Raw genomic sequence first — 16,593 nt, 5'->3', positions numbered from 1 at the left:
CATGAAATCAACGTCATAAGGCTAGTAGCAGCATGATGAGTGGATTTAGGTACGACGATTCTAAGTGAAATAAGTCACACAGAAAAAGACTCAGATCCTAAGATATCACTTATAGAGGGAATGTAAAAACCGCTACACTTGAACTGAACTACAAAACGGAACAGAGTCACACGTTTAGAAAACACACTATGGCTGCTTAACGGGAAAGGAGAGGTGGGGTGATGCATAAAACAAGGGTTTGAAATTAGCTCAGATACCATTCCATAAACCCAATATGTAATAGACAAGACCTACTCCTTGCTCAGTGAACTGGACTCAACACCCCCTATTCACCGCCCTCGAATATAGCTGACTAGTAAGAATCTTAAAACCTATGTATTGATATCTCTCTGTAAGTGAGACTTGTGAATGTAAAGCGGCATAAACACAGCAGTGAAAAGCAGCTAAACCCCATTACAAAAATCAATTACTGGGCTTCCCTGGTTGCGCAGTGGTTGAGAATCTGCCTGCTAATGCAGGAAACACGGGTTCGAGCCCTGGTCTGGGAAGATCCCACATGCCGTGGAGCAACTAGGCCCGTGAGCCACAACTACTGAGCCTGCGCGTCTGGAGCCTGTGCTCCGCAACAAGAGAGGCCACAATAGTGAGAGGCCCGCGCACCGCGATGAAGAGTGACCCCCACTTGCCACAACTGGAGAAAGCCCTAGCACAGAAACGAAGACCCAACATAGCAATCAATCAATCAATCAATCACTAAAGAAATCTTAAAAAAAATTTGCTTATATTTAAAAAAAAAACCATTACTTTAAAAAACCCGTGAAACAAAGACAGTGAGAGAGAGAGAAATTCTTACCAAATTCGTTCAGGGGCAGTGATGCCACCTGGATTGACCATACCTAGACCCACAGGTGATTGAGACATAAGGGTGGACACTCAGGGGCTGAGAGGTTTGGTGAGGTTGGGGGAGCAAACGCAGACCCTTTAAAGGAATACTGCGTGGTACCCATCCCATGGGTCCCAAATCTCCAGGTTCAAGGGCATCTTCCTACATCGAAAACATGCATGAGAAACACAGAAGATGGTACACCGTGTGATCGGGAAAGGTTTCTAAAACGCACGACATTTCTCATCTCCTTGTGCTCGGGTTCGCCATTCCAGCCGCTTTACTAGCAATCTCCCTCCTTGGAGAATCAGCACCTTTAACCTCCTGTTCCGTACAGGTTGCAATTTGTCCTGAGGATGAACGGGAAGAGGGGGAACCAATGAGAGACTAGCTCTAGGTGTTGGGACAGGCCCAGCTCACTCTATTTTCCCATCAGGAAGAAGAATTAACCACAGGCTCAGCCTGCGCCCGGAACCAGAATAGGGCCTGAAGCAATCCTGCGCTTTTGCGGCCAGCCTTCAAGAAAGCGAGTTGAAAAATGGAGCTCAGGGGCACTGCAATTCACAAACCTGCAGAGTTATAAATGATAACTCTCGTCCACAAATATATCGAGGGAAGGCAACGAAGAGGATCTGAAAGCAAGGCAGAATTGCAGGAAACAGATTTCAGGAGGTAGATTCGAATCGCCTTTAAAGCACAGGAAAAGCGGCGAAACCTCGACAATGATGCCCTTGGCCAAAAAGGGCGTATGCGTTTTTTCCTGAATATATTCAGGAAAAAACGCATACGCCCTTTTTGGCCAACCAAGCAACCTGGAAAGGCAAATCAGCGCTACAAAGAAGTCTCGCTTCCCATCGGTCAAAAGGGCCATGCTGAATAAAGTGTCAAAACCAGAAATGCAGGACAGGCCATGGAGAGACGGGAGCCTTGCTACGCTGATGGGCGGGATGTAAATTGCCAACAGCCACTCTGGAGAAGTGTACGGTGTGTCCTGAAACATCTAAAAAACTCAGCTTACAGAGCATAGGGCACTTCCACTCATGGGCGTATAAATTGGGAAAACTAAAAATCAGCAAGACACAGGCATCCCAAAGTTTAGGGCTGCTCTGTTGACAAGAACCTCCACTTCGTTACACCTTAAATATCCCAGGAAAGAGAAAAATGGATAAAGAAGTTGTGGTCCTTATGTACAAAGGAATATCACTCAGCCATGAAATCAACCTCATAAGGCTAGTAGCAGCATGATGGGTGGATTTAGGTACGACGATTCTAAGTGAAATAAGTCACACAGAAAAAGACACTTATCAGAAGATATCACTTATAGAGGGAATGTAAAAACCGCTACACTTGAACTGAATTACAAAACAGAATAGAGTCACACGTTTAGAAAACACACTATGGCTGCTTAACGGGAAAGGAGAGGTGGGGTGATGCATAAAACAAGGGTTTCAAATTAGCTCAGATACCGTTCCATAAACCCAATATGTAATAGACAAGACCTACTCCTTGCTCAGTGAACTGGACTCAACACCCCCTATTCACCGCCCAAGAATATATCTGAGTAGTAAGAATGTTAAAACCTATGTATTGATATCTCTCTGTAAGTGAGTCAAGTGGGTGTAAAGCGGCAGAAACACAGCAGTGAAAAGCAGCTAAACCCCATTATAAAAATCAAATACTTTAAAATACCCGTGAACAAAGACCGTGAAAGAGAGAGAAATTCTTACAAAATTCGTTCAGGGGCTGTGATGCCACCTGGATTGACCATATCTAGACCCACAGCTGATTGAGACATAAGGATGGACCCTCTTGGGGCTGAGAGGTTTGGTGAGGTTGGGGGAGCACACGCAGACCCTTTAAAGGAATACTGCGTGGTACCCATCCCATGGGTCCCAAATCTCCAGGTTCAAGGGTATCTTCCTACATCGAAAACATGCATCAGAAACCAAGATGATGGTACACCGTGTGATCGGGAAAGGTTTCTAAAACGCTCCTCATTTCTCATCTCCTTGTGCTCGGGTTCGCCATTCCAGCCGCTTTAATAGCAATCTCCCTCCTTGGAGAATCAGCACCTTTAACCTCCTGTTCCGTACAGGTTGCAATTTGTCCTGAGGATGAACGGGAAGAGGGGGAATCAATGAGAGACTAGCTCTAGGTGTTGGGACAGGCACAGCTCACTCTATTTTCCCATCAGGAAGAAGAATTAACCACAGGCTCAGCCTGCGCCCGGAACCAGAATAGGGCCTGAAGCAATCCTGCGCTTTTGCGGCCAGCCTTCAAGAAAGCGAGTTGAAAAATGGAGCTCAGGGGCCCTGCAATTCACAAACCTGCAGAGTTATAAATGATAACTCTCGTCCACAAATATATCGAGGGAAGGCAACGAAGAGGATCTGAAAGCAAGGCAGAATTGCAGGAAACAGATTTCAGGAGGTAGATTCGAATCGCCTTTAAAGCACAGGAAAAGCGGCGAAACCTCGACAATGATGCCCTTGGCCAAAAAGGGCGTATGCGTTTTTTCCTGAATATATTCAGGAAAAAACGCATACGCCCTTTTTGGCCAACCAAGCAACCTGGAAAGGCAAATCAGCGCTACAAAGAAGTCTCGCTTCCCATCGGTCAAAAGGGCCATGCTGAATAAAGTGTCAAAACCAGAAATGCAGGACAGGCCATGGAGAAACGGGAGCCTTGCTACGCTGATGGGCGGGATGTAAATTGCCAACAGCCACTCTGGAGAAGTGTACGGTGTGTCCTGAAACATGTAAAAAACTCAGCTTACAGAGCATAGGGCACTTCCACTCATGGGCTTATAAATTGGGAAAACTAAAAATCAGCAAGACACAGGCACCCCAAAGTTTAAGGCTGCTCTGTTGACAAGAACCTCCACTTCGTTACACCTTAAATATCCCAGGAAAGAGGAAAATGGATAAAGAAGTTGTGGTCCTTATGCACAAAGGAATATCACTCAGCCATGAAATCAACGTCATAAGGCTAGTAGCAGCATGATGAGTGGATTTAGGTACGACGATTCTAAGTGAAATAAGTCACACAGAAAAAGACTCAGATCCTAAGATATCACTTATAGAGGGAATGTAAAAACCGCTACACTTGAACTGAACTACAAAACGGAACAGAGTCACACGTTTAGAAAACACACTATGGCTGCTTAACGGGAAAGGAGAGGTGGGGTGATGCATAAAACAAGGGTTTGAAATTAGCTCAGATACCATTCCATAAACCCAATATGTAATAGACAAGACCTACTCCTTGCTCAGTGTACTGGACTCAACACCCCCTATTCACCGCCCTCGAATATAGCTGACTAGTAAGAATCTTAAAACCTATGTATTGATATCTCTCTGTAAGTGAGACTTGTGGATGTAAAGCGGCATAAACACAGCAGTGAAAAGCAGCTAAACCCCATTATAAAAATCAATTACTGGGCTTCCCTGGTTGCGCAGTGGTTGAGAATCTGCCTGCTAATGCAGGAAACACGGGTTCGAGCCCTGGTCTGGGAAGATCCCACATGCCGTGGAGCAACTAGGCCCGTGAGCCACAACTACTGAGCCTGCGCGTCTGGAGCCTGTGCTCCGCAACAAGAGAGGCCACAATAGTGAGAGGCCCGCGCACCGCGATGAAGAGTGGCCCCCACTTGCCACAACTGGAGAAAGCCCTAGCACAGAAACGAAGACCCAACATAGCAATCAATCAATCAATCAATCACTAAAGAAATCTTAAAAAAAATTTGCTTATATTTAAAAAAAAACCATTACTTTAAAAAACCCGTGAAACAAAGACAGTGAAAGAGAGAGAAATTCTTACAAAATTCGTTCAGGGGCAGTGATGCCACCTGGATTGACCATACCTAGACCCACAGGTGATTGAGACATAAGGGTGGACACTCAGGGGCTGAGAGGTTTGGTGAGGTTGGGGGAGCAAACGCAGACCCTTTAAAGGAATACTGCGTGGTACCCATCCCATGGGTCCCAAATCTCCAGGTTCAAGGGTATCTTCCTACATCGAAAACATGCATCAGAAACCAAGATGATGTTACACCGTGTGATCGGGAAAGGTTTCTAAAACGCTCCTCATTTCTCATCTCCTTGTGCTCGGGTTCGCCATTCCAGCCGCTTTATATAGCAATCTCCCTCCTTGGAGAATCAGCACCTTTAACCTCCTGTTCCGTACAGGTTGCAATTTGTCCTGAGGATGAACGGGAAGAGGGGGAACCAATGAGAGACTAGCTCTAGGTGTTGGGACAGGCACAGCTCACTCTATTTTCCCATCAGGAAGAAGAATTAACCACAGGCTCAGCCTGCGCCCGGAACCAGAATAGGGCCTGAAGCAATCCTGCGCTTTTGCGGCCAGCCTTCAAGAAAGCGAGTTGAAAAATGGAGCTCAGGGGCACTGCAATTCACAAACCTGCAGAGTTATAAATGATAACTCTCGTCCACAAATATATCGAGGGAAGGCAACGAAGAGGATCTGAAAGCAAGGCAGAATTGCAGGAAACAGATTTCAGGAGGTAGATTCGAATCGCCTTTAAAGCACAGGAAAAGCGGCGAAACCTCGACAATGATGCCCTTGGCCAAAAAGGGCGTATGCGTTTTTTCCTGAATATATTCAGGAAAAAACGCATACGCCCTTTTTGGCCAACCAAGCAACCTGGAAAGGCAAATCAGCGCTACAAAGAAGTCTCGCTTCCCATCGGTCAAAAGGGCCATGCTGAATAAAGTGTCAAAACCAGAAATGCAGGACAGGCCATGGAGAAACGGGAGCCTTGCTACGCTGATGGGCGGGATGTAAATTGCCAACAGCCACTCTGGAGAAGTGTACGGTGTGTCCTGAAACATGTAAAAAAACTCAGCTTACAGAGCATAGGGCACTTCCACTCATGGGCTTATAAATTGGGAAAACTAAAAATCAGCAAGACACAGGCACCCCAAAGTTTAAGGCTGCTCTGTTGACAAGAACCTCCACTTCGTTACACCTTAAATATCCCAGGAAAGAGGAAAATGGATAAAGAAGTTGTGGTCCTTATGCACAAAGGAATATCACTCAGCCATGAAATCAACGTCATAAGGCTAGTAGCAGCATGATGAGTGGATTTAGGTACGACGATTCTAAGTGAAATAAGTCACACAGAAAAAGACACTTATCAGAAGATATCACTTATAGAGGGAATGTAAAAACCGCTACACTTGAACTGAATTACAAAACAGAATAGAGTCACACGTTTAGAAAACACACTATGGCTGCTTAACGGGAAAGGTGAGATGGGGTGATGCATAAAACAAGGGTTTCAAATTAGCTCAGATACCGTTCCATAAACCCAATATGTAATAGACAAGACCTACTTCTTGCTCAGTGAACTGGACTCAACACCCCCTATTCACCGCCCCAGAATATATCTGAGTAGTAAGAATGTTAAAACCTATGTATTGATATCTCTCTGTAAGTGAGTCAAGTGGGTGTAAAGCGGCAGAAACACAGCAGTGAAAAGCAGCTAAACCCCATTATAAAAATCAATTACTGGGCTTCCCTGGTTGCGCAGTGGTTGAGAATCTGCCTGCTAATGCAGGAAACACGGGTTCGAGCCCTGGTCTGGGAAGATCCCACATGCCGTGGAGCAACTAGGCCCGTGAGCCACAACTACTGAGCCTGCGCGTCTGGAGCCTGTGCTCCGCAACAAGAGAGGCCACAATAGTGAGAGGCCCGCGCACCGCGATGAAGAGTGGCCCCCACTTGCCACAACTGGAGAAAGCCCTAGCACAGAAACGAAGACCCAACATAGCAATCAAACAATCAATCAATCACTAAAGAAATCTTAAAAAAAATTTGCTTATATTTAAAAAAAAAACCATTACTTTAAAAAACCCGTGAAACAAAGACAGTGAGAGAGAGAGAAATTCTTACCAAATTCGTTCAGGGGCAGTGATGCCACCTGGATTGACCATACATAGACCCACAGGTGATTGAGACATAAGGGTGGACACTCAGGGGCTGAGAGGTTTGGTGAGGTTGGGGGAGCAAACGCAGACCCTTTAAAGGAATACTGCGTGGTACCCATCCCATGGGTCCCAAATCTCCAGGTTCAAGGGCATCTTCCTACATCGAAAACATGCATGAGAAACCCAGAAGATGGTACACCGTGTGATCGGGAAAGGTTTCTAAAACGCACCTCATTTCTCATCTCCTTGTGCTCGGGTTCGCCATTCCAGCCGCTTTACTAGCAATCTCCCTCCTTGGAGAATCAGCACCTTTAACCTCCTGTTCCGTACAGGTTGCAATTTGTCCTGAGGATGAACGGGAAGAGGGGGAACCAATGAGAGACTAGCTCTAGGTGTTGGGACAGGCACAGCTCACTCTATTTTCCCATCAGGAAGAAGAATTAACCACAGGCTCAGCCTGCGCCCGGAACCAGAATAGGGCCTGAAGCAATCCTGCGCTTTTGCGGCCAGCCTTCAAGAAAGCGAGTTGAAAAATGGAGCTCAGGGGCACTGCAATTCACAAACCTGCAGAGGTAAAAATGATAACTCTCGGCCACAAATATTTTGAGGGAAGGCAACGAAGAGGATTTGAAAGCAAGGCAGAATTGCAGGAAACAGATTTCAGGAGGTACATTCGAATCGCCTTTAAAGCACAGGAAAAGCGGCAAAACCTCGACAATGATGCCCTTGGCCAAAAAGGGCGTATGCGTTTTTTCCTGAATATATTCAGGAAAAAACGCATACGCCCTTTTTGGCCAACCAAGCAACCTGGAAAGGCAAATCAGCGCTACAAAGAAGTCTCGCTTCCCATCGGTCAAAAGGGCCATGCTGAATAAAGTGTCAAAACCAGAAATGCAGGACAGGCCATGGAGAGACGGGAGCCTTGCTACGCTGATGGGCGGGATGTAAATTGCCAACAGCCACTCTGGAGAAGTGTACGGTGTGTCCTGAAACATCTAAAAAACTCAGCTTACAGAGCATAGGGCACTTCCACTCATGGGCGTATAAATTGGGAAAACTAAAAATCAGCAAGACACAGGCATCCCAAAGTTTAGGGCTGCTCTGTTGACAAGAACCTCCACTTCGTTACACCTTAAATATCCCAGGAAAGAGAAAAATGGATAAAGAAGTTGTGGTCCTTATGTACAATGGAATATCACTCAGCCATGAAATCAACCTCATAAGGCTAGTAGCAGCATGATGAGTGGATTTAGGTACGACGATTCTAAGTGAAATAAGTCACACAGAAAAAGACACTTATCAGAAGATATCACTTATAGAGGGAATGTAAAAACCGCTACACTTGAACTGAATTACAAAACAGAATAGAGTCACACGTTTAGAAAACACACTATGGCTGCTTAACGGGAAAGGAGAGGTGGGGTGATGCATAAAACAAGGGTTTCAAATTAGCTCAGATACCGTTCCATAAACCCAATATGTAATAGACAAGACCTACTCCTTGCTCAGTGAACTGGACTCAACACCCCCTATTCACCGCCCAAGAATATATCTGAGTAGTAAGAATGTTAAAACCTATGTATTGATATCTCTCTGTAAGTGAGTCAAGTGGGTGTAAAGCGGCAGAAACACAGCAGTGAAAAGCAGCTAAACCCCATTATAAAAATCAAATACTTTAAAATACCCGTGAACAAAGACCGTGAAAGAGAGAGAAATTCTTACAAAATTCGTTCAGGGGCTGTGATGCCACCTGGATTGACCATATCTAGACCCACAGCTGATTGAGACATAAGGATGGACCCTCTTGGGGCTGAGAGGTTTGGTGAGGTTGGGGGAGCAAACGCAGACCCTTTAAAGGAATACTGCGTGGTACCCATCCCATGGGTCCCAAATCTCCAGGTTCAAGGGTATCTTCCTACATCGAAAACATGCATCAGAAACCCAGAAGATGGTACACCGTGTGATCGGGAAAGGTTTCTAAAACGCTCCTCATTTCTCATCTGCTTGTGCTCGGGTTCGCCATTCCAGCCGCTTTACTAGCAATCTCCCTCCTTGGAGAATCAGCACCTTTAACCTCCTGTTCCGTACAGGTTGCAATTTGTCCTGAGGATGAACGGGAAGAGGGGGAACCAATGAGAGACTAGCTCTAGGTGTTGGGACAGGCACAGCTCACTCTATTTTCCCATCAGGAAGAAGAATTAACCACAGGCTCAGCCTGCGCCCGGAACCAGAATAGGGCCTGAAGCAATCCTGCGCTTTTGCGGCCAGCTCCCAAGAAAGCGAGTTGAAAAATGGAGCTCAGGGGCACTGCAATTCACAAACCTGCAGAGTTATAAATGATAACTCTCGTGCACAAATATATTGAGGGAAGGCAACGAAGAGGATTTGAAAGCAAGGCAGAATTGCAGGAAACAGATTTCAGGAGGTAGATTCGAATCGCCTTTAAAGCACAGGAAAAGCGGCAAAACCTCGACAATGATGCCCTTGGCCAAAAAGGGCGTATGCGTTTTTTCCTGAATATATTCAGGAAAAAACGCATACGCCCTTTTTGGCCAACCAAGCAACCTGGAAAGGCAAATCAGCGCTACAAAGAAGTCTCGCTTCCCATCGGTCAAAAGGGCCATGCTGAATAAAGTGTCAAAACCAGAAATGCAGGACAGGCCATGGAGAAACGGGAGCCTTGCTACGCTGATGGGCGGGATGTAAATTGCCAACAGCCACTCTGGAGAAGTGTACGGTGTGTCCTGAAACATCTAAAAAACTCAGCTTACAGAGCATAGGGCACTTCCACTCATGGGCGTATAAATTGGGAAAACTAAAAATCAGCAAGACACAGGCACCCCAAAGTTTAAGGCTGCTCTGTTGACAAGAACCTCCACTTCGTTACACCTTAAATATCCCAGGAAAGAGGAAAATGGATAAAGAAGTTGTGGTCCTTATGCACAAAGGAATATCACTCAGCCATGAAATCAACGTCATAAGGCTAGTAGCAGCATGATGAGTGGATTTAGGTACGACGATTCTAAGTGAAATAAGTCACACAGAAAAAGACTCAGATCCTAAGATATCACTTATAGAGGGAATGTAAAAACCGCTACACTTGAACTGAACTACAAAACGGAACAGAGTCACACGTTTAGAAAACACACTATGGCTGCTTAACGGGAAAGGAGAGGCGGGGTGATGCATAAAACAAGGGTTTCAAATTAGCTCAGATACCGTTCCATAAACCCAATATGTAATAGACAAGACCTACTCCTTCCTCAGTGAACTGGACTCAACACCCCCTATTCACCGCCCTCGAATATATCTGACTAGTAAGAATCTTAAAACCTATGTATTGATATCTCTCTGTAAGTGAGACTTGTGGATGTAAAGCGGCATAAACACAGCAGTGAAAAGCAGCTAAACCCCATTACAAAAATCAATTACTTGGCTTCCCTGGTTGCGCAGTGGTTGAGAATCTGCCTGCTAATGCAGGAAACACGGGTTCGAGCCCTGGTCTGGGAAGATCCCACATGCCGTGGAGCAACTAGGCCCGTGAGCCACAACTACTGAGCCTGCGCGTCTGGAGCCTGTGCTCCGCCACAAGAGAGGCCACAATAGTGAGAGGCCCGCGCACCGCGATGAAGAGTGGCCCCCACTTGCCACAACTGGAGAAAGCCCTAGCACAGAAACGAAGACCCAACATAGCAATCAATCAATCAATCAATCACTAAAGAAATCTTAAAAAAAAATTTGCTTATATTTAAAAAAAAATCAATTACTTTAAAAAACCCGTGAAAGAAAGACAGTGAAAGAGAGAGAAATTCTTACAAAATTCGTTCAGGGGCTGTGATGCCACCTGGATTGACCATACCTAGACCCACAGGTGATTGAGACATAACGGTGGACACTCAGGGGCTGAGAGGTTTGGTGAGGTTGGGGGAGCAAACGCAGACCCTTTAAAGGAATACTGCGTGGTACCCATCCCATGGGTCCCAAATCTCCAGGTTCAAGGGCATCTTCCTACATCGAAAACATGCATGAGAAACCCAGAAGATGGTACACCGTGTGATCGGGAAAGGTTTCTAAAACGCACCTCATTTCTCATCTCCTTGTGCTCTGGTTCGCCATTCCAGCCGCTTTACTAGCAATCTCCCTCCTTGGAGAATCAGCACCTTTAACCTCCTGTTCCGAACAGGTTGCAATTTGTCCTGAGGATGAACGGGAAGAGGGGGAACCAATGAGAGACTAGCTCTAGGTGTTGGGACAGGCACAGCTCACTCTATTTTCCCATCAGGAAGAAGAATTAACCACAGGCTCAGCCTGCGCCCGGAACCAGAATAGGGCCTGAAGCAATCCTGCGCTTTTGCGGCCAGCCTTCAAGAAAGCGAGTTGAAAAATGGAGCTCAGGGGCACTGCAATTCACAAACCTGCAGAGTTAAAAATGATAACTCTCGGCCACAAATTTTTTGAGGGAAGGCAACGAAGAGGATTTGAAAGCAAGGCACAATTGCAGGAAACAGATTTCAGGAGGTAGATTCGAATCGCCTTTAAAGCACAGGAAAAGCGGCAAAACCTCGACAATGATGCCCTTGGCCAAAAAGGGCGTATGCGTTTTTTCCTGAATATATTCAGGAAAAAACGCATACGCCCTTTTTGGCCAACCAAGCAACCTGGAAAGGCAAATCAGCGCTACAAAGAAGTCTCGCTTCCCATCGGTCAAAAGGGCCATGCTGAATAAAGTGTCAAAACCAGAAATGCAGGACAGGCCATGGAGAAACGGGAGCCTTGCTACGCTGATGGGCGGGATGTAAATTGCCAACAGCCACTCTGGAGAAGTGTACGGTGTGTCCTGAAACATCTAAAAAACTCAGCTTACAGAGCATAGGGCACTTCCACTCATGGGCGTATAAATTGGGAAAACTAAAAATCAGCAAGACACAGGCACCCCAAAGTTTAGGGCTGCCCTGTTGACAAGAGCCTCCACTTCATTTCACCTTAAATATCCCAGGAAAGAGAAAAATGGATAAAGAAGTTGTGGTCCTTATGTACAATGGAATATCACTCAGCCATGAAATCAACGTCATAAGGCTAGTAGCAGCATGATGAGTGGATTTAGCTACGACGATTCTAAGTGAAATAAGGCACACAGAAAAAGACACTTATCATAAGATATCACTTATAGAGGGAATGGAAAAACCGCTACACTTGAACTGAACTACAAAACAGAATAGAGTCACACGTTTAGAAAACACACTATGGCTGCTTAACGGGAAAGGAGAGGTGGGGTCATGCATAAAACAAGGGTTTCAAATTAGCTCAGATACCGTTCCATAAACCCAATATGTAATAGACAAGACCTACTCCTTGCTCAGTGAACTGGACTCAACACCCCCTATTCACCACCCAAGAATATATCTGATTAATAAGAATGTTAAAACCTATGTATTGATATCTCTCTGTAAGTGAGTCAAGTGGGTGTAAAGCGGCAGAAACACAGCAGTGAAAAGGAGCTAAACCCCATTATAAAAATCACTTACTTTAAAAAACCCGTGAAACAAAGACAGTGAAAGAGAGAGAAATTCTTACAAAATTCGTTCAGGGGCTGTGACGCCACCTGGATTGACCATATCTAGACCCACAGCTGATTCAGACATAAGGGTGGACACTCAGGGGCTGAGAGGTTTGGTGAGGTTGGGAGAGACAACGCAGACCCTTTAAAGAAATACTGCGTGGTACCCATCCCAGGGGTCCCAAATCTCGAGGTTCAAGGGCATCTTCCTACATCGAAAACATGCATGAGAAACCCAGAAGATGGTACACCGTGTGATCGGGAAACATTTCTAAAACGCTCTTCATTTCTCATCTCCTTGTGCTCGGGTTCGCCATTCCAGCCGCTTTACCAGCAATCTCCCTCCTTGGAGAATCAGCACCTCTAACCTCCTGTTCCGTACAGGTTGCAATTTGTCCTGACGATGAACGGGAAGAGGGGGAACGAATGAGAGACTAGCTCTAGGTGTTGGGACAGACACAGGCCACTCTATTTTCCCATCAGGAAGAAGAATTAACCACAGGCTCACCTGTGCCCGGAACCAGAATAGGGCCTGAAGCAATCCTGCGCTTTTGCGGCCAGCCTTCAAGAAAGCGAGTTGAAAAATGGAGCTCAGGGGCACTGCAATTCACAAACCTGCAGAATTATAAATGATAACTCTCGTCCACAAATATATCGAGGGAAGGCAACGAAGAGGAACTGAAAGCAAGGCAGAATTGCAGGAAACAGATTTCAGGAGGTAGATTCGAATCGCCTTTAAAGCACAGGAAAAGCGGCGAAACCTCGACAATGATGCCCTTGGCCAAAAAGGGCGTATGCGTTTTTTCCTGAATATATTCAGGAAAAAACGCATACGCCCTTTTTGGCCAACCAAGCAACCTGGAAAGGCAAATCAGCGCTACAAAGAAGTCTCGCTTCCCATCGGTCAAAAGGGCCATGCTGAATAAAGTGTCAAAACCAGAAATGCAGGACAGGCCATGGAGAAACGGGAGCCTTGCTACGCTGATGGGCGGGATGTAAATTGCCAACAGCCACTCTGGAGAAGTGTACGGTGTGTCCTGAAACATCTAAAAAACTCAGCTTACAGAGCATAGGGCACTTCCACTCATGGGCGTATAAATTGGGAAAACTAAAAATCAGCAAGACACAGGCACCCCAAAGTTTAGGGCTGCCCTGTTGACAAGAACCTCCACTTCGTTACACCTTAAATATCCCTGGAAAGAGAAAAATGGATAAAGAAGTTGTGGTCCTTATGTACAATGGAATATCACTCAGCCATGAAATCAACGTCATAAGGCTAGTAGCAGCATGATGAGTGGATTTAGCTACGACGATTCTAAGTGAAATAAGGCACACAGAAAAAGACACTTATCATAAGATATCACTTATAGAGGGAATGGAAAAACCGCTACACTTGAACTGAATTACAAAACAGAATAGAGTCACACGTTTAGAAAACACACTATGGCTGCTTAACGGGAACGGAGAGGTGGGGTGATGCATAAAACAAGGGTTTCAAATTAGCTCAGATACCGTTCCATAAACCCAATATGTAATAGACAAGACCTACTCCTTGCTCAGTGAACTGGACTCAACACCCCCTATTCACCACCCAAGAATATATCTGACTAATAAGAATGTTAAAACCTATGTATTGATATCTCTCTGTAAGTGAGTCAAGTGGGTGTAAAGCGGCAGAAACACAGCAGTGAAAAGGAGCTAAACCCCATTATAAAAATCACTTACTTTAAAAAACCCGTGAAACAAAGACAGTGAAAGAGAGAGAAATTCTTACAAAATTCGTTCAGGGGCTGTGATGCCACCTGGATTGACCATATCTAGACCCACAGCTGATTCAGACATAAGGGTGGACACTCAGGGGCTGAGAGGTTTGGTGAGGTTGGGAGAGAAAACGCAGACCCTTTAAAGAAATACTGCGTGGTACCCATCCCAGGGGTCCCAAATCTCGAGGTTCAAGGGCATCTTCCTACATCGAAAACATGCATGAGAAACCCAGAAGATGGTACACCGTGTGATCGGGAAACGTTTCTAAAACGCTCTTCATTTCTCATCTCCTTGTGCTCGGGTTCGCCATTCCAGCCGCTTTACTAGCAATCTCCCTCCTTGGAGAATCAGCACCTCTAACCTCCTGTTCCGTACAGGTTGCAATTTGTCCTGAGGATGAATGGGAAGAGGGGGAACCAATGAGAGACTAGCTCTAGGTGTTGGGACAGACACAGGCCACTCTATTTTCCCATCAGGAAGAAGATTTAACCACAGGCTCAGCCTGCGCCCGGAACCAGAATAGGGCCTGAAGCAATCCTGCGCTTTTGCGGCCAGCCTTCAAGAAAGCGAGTTGAAAAATGGAGCTCAGGGGCACTGCAATTCACAAACCTGCAGAGTTAAAAATGATAACTCTCGGCCACAAATATTTTGAGGGAAGGCAACGAAGAGGATTTGAAAGCAAGGCAGAATTGCAGGAAACAGATTTCAGGAGGTAGATTCGAATCGCCTTTAAAGCACAGGAAAAGCGGCGAAACCTCGACAATGATGCCCTTGGCCAAAAAGGGCGTATGCGTTTTTTCCTGAATATATTCAGGAAAAAACGCATACGCCCTTTTTGGCCAACCAAGCAACCTGGAAAGGCAAATCAGCGCTACAAAGAAGTCTCGCTTCCCATCGGTCAAAAGGGCCATGCTGAATAAAGTGTCAAAACCAGAAATGCAGGACAGGCCATGGAGAAACGGGAGCCTTGCTACGCTGATGGGCGGGATGTAAATTGCCAACAGCCACTCTGGAGAAGTGTACGGTGTGTCCTGAAACATCTAAAAAACTCAGCTTACAGAGCATAGGGCACTTCCACTCCTGGGCGTATAAATTGGGAAAACTAAAAATCAGCAAGACACAGGCACCCCAAAGTTTAGGGCTGCCCTGTTGACAAGAGCCTCCACTTCATTTCACCTTAAATATCCCAGGAAAGAGAAAAATGGATAAAGAAGTTGTGGTCCTTATGTACAATGGAATATCACTCAGCCATGAAATCAACGTCATAAGGCTAGTAGCAGCATGATGAGTGGATTTAGCTACGACGATTCTAAGTGAAATAAGGCACACAGAAAAAGACACTTATCATAAGATATCACTTATAGAGGGAATGGAAAAACCGCTACACTTGAACTGAATTACAAAACAGAATAGAGTCACACGTTTAGAAAACACACTATGGCTGCCTAACGGGAACGGAGAGGTGGGGTGATGCATAAAACAAGGGTTTCAAATTAGCTCAGATACCGTTCCATAAACCCAATATGTAATAGACAAGACCTACTCCTTGCTCAGTGAACTGGACTCAACACCCCCTATTCACCACCCAAGAATATATCTGACTAATAAGAATGTTAAAACCTATGTATTGATATCTCTCTGTAAGTGAGTCAAGTGGGTGTAAAGCGGCAGAAACACAGCAGTGAAAAGGAGCTAAACCCCATTATAAAAATCACTTACTTTAAAAAACCCGTGAAACAAAGACCGTGAAAGAGAGAGAAATTCTTACAAAATTCGTTCAGGGGCTGTGATGCCACCTGGATTGACCATATCTAGACCCACAGCTGATTCAGACATAAGGGTGGACACTCAGGGGCTGAGAGGTTTGGTGAGGTTGGGAGAGAAAACGCAGACCCTTTAAAGAAATACTGCGTGGTACCCATCCCAGGGGTCCCAAATCTCGAGGTTCAAGGGCATCTTCCTACATCGAAAACATGCATGAGAAACCCAGAAGATGGTACACCGTGTGATCGGGAAACGTTTCTAAAACGCTCTTCATTTCTCATCTCCTTGTGCTCGGGTTCGCCATTCCAGCCGCTTTACTAGCAATCTCCCTCCTTGGAGAATCAGCGCCTCTAACCTCCTGTTCCGTACAGGTTGCAATTTGTCCTGAGGATGAACGGGAAGAGGGGGAACCAATGAGAGACTAGCTCTAGGTGTTGGGACAGACACAGGCCACTCTATTTGCCCATCAGGAAGAAGAATTAACCACAGGCTCAGCCTGCGCCCGGAACCAGAATAGGTCCTGAAGCAATCCTGCGCTTTTGCGGCCAGCCTTCAAGAAAGCGAGTTGAAAAATGGAGCTCAGGGGCACTGCAATTCACAAACCTGCAGAGTTAAAAATGATAACTCTCGGCCACAAATATTTTGAGGGAAGGCAACGAAGAGGATTTGAAAGCAAG

This window comes from Balaenoptera acutorostrata, chromosome 7 (assembly GCF_949987535.1).
Source record: "Balaenoptera acutorostrata chromosome 7, mBalAcu1.1, whole genome shotgun sequence".
NCBI classification, from domain to species: Eukaryota; Metazoa; Chordata; class Mammalia; order Artiodactyla; family Balaenopteridae; genus Balaenoptera; species Balaenoptera acutorostrata.
Note: the sequence above shows the minus strand (reverse complement) of the source record.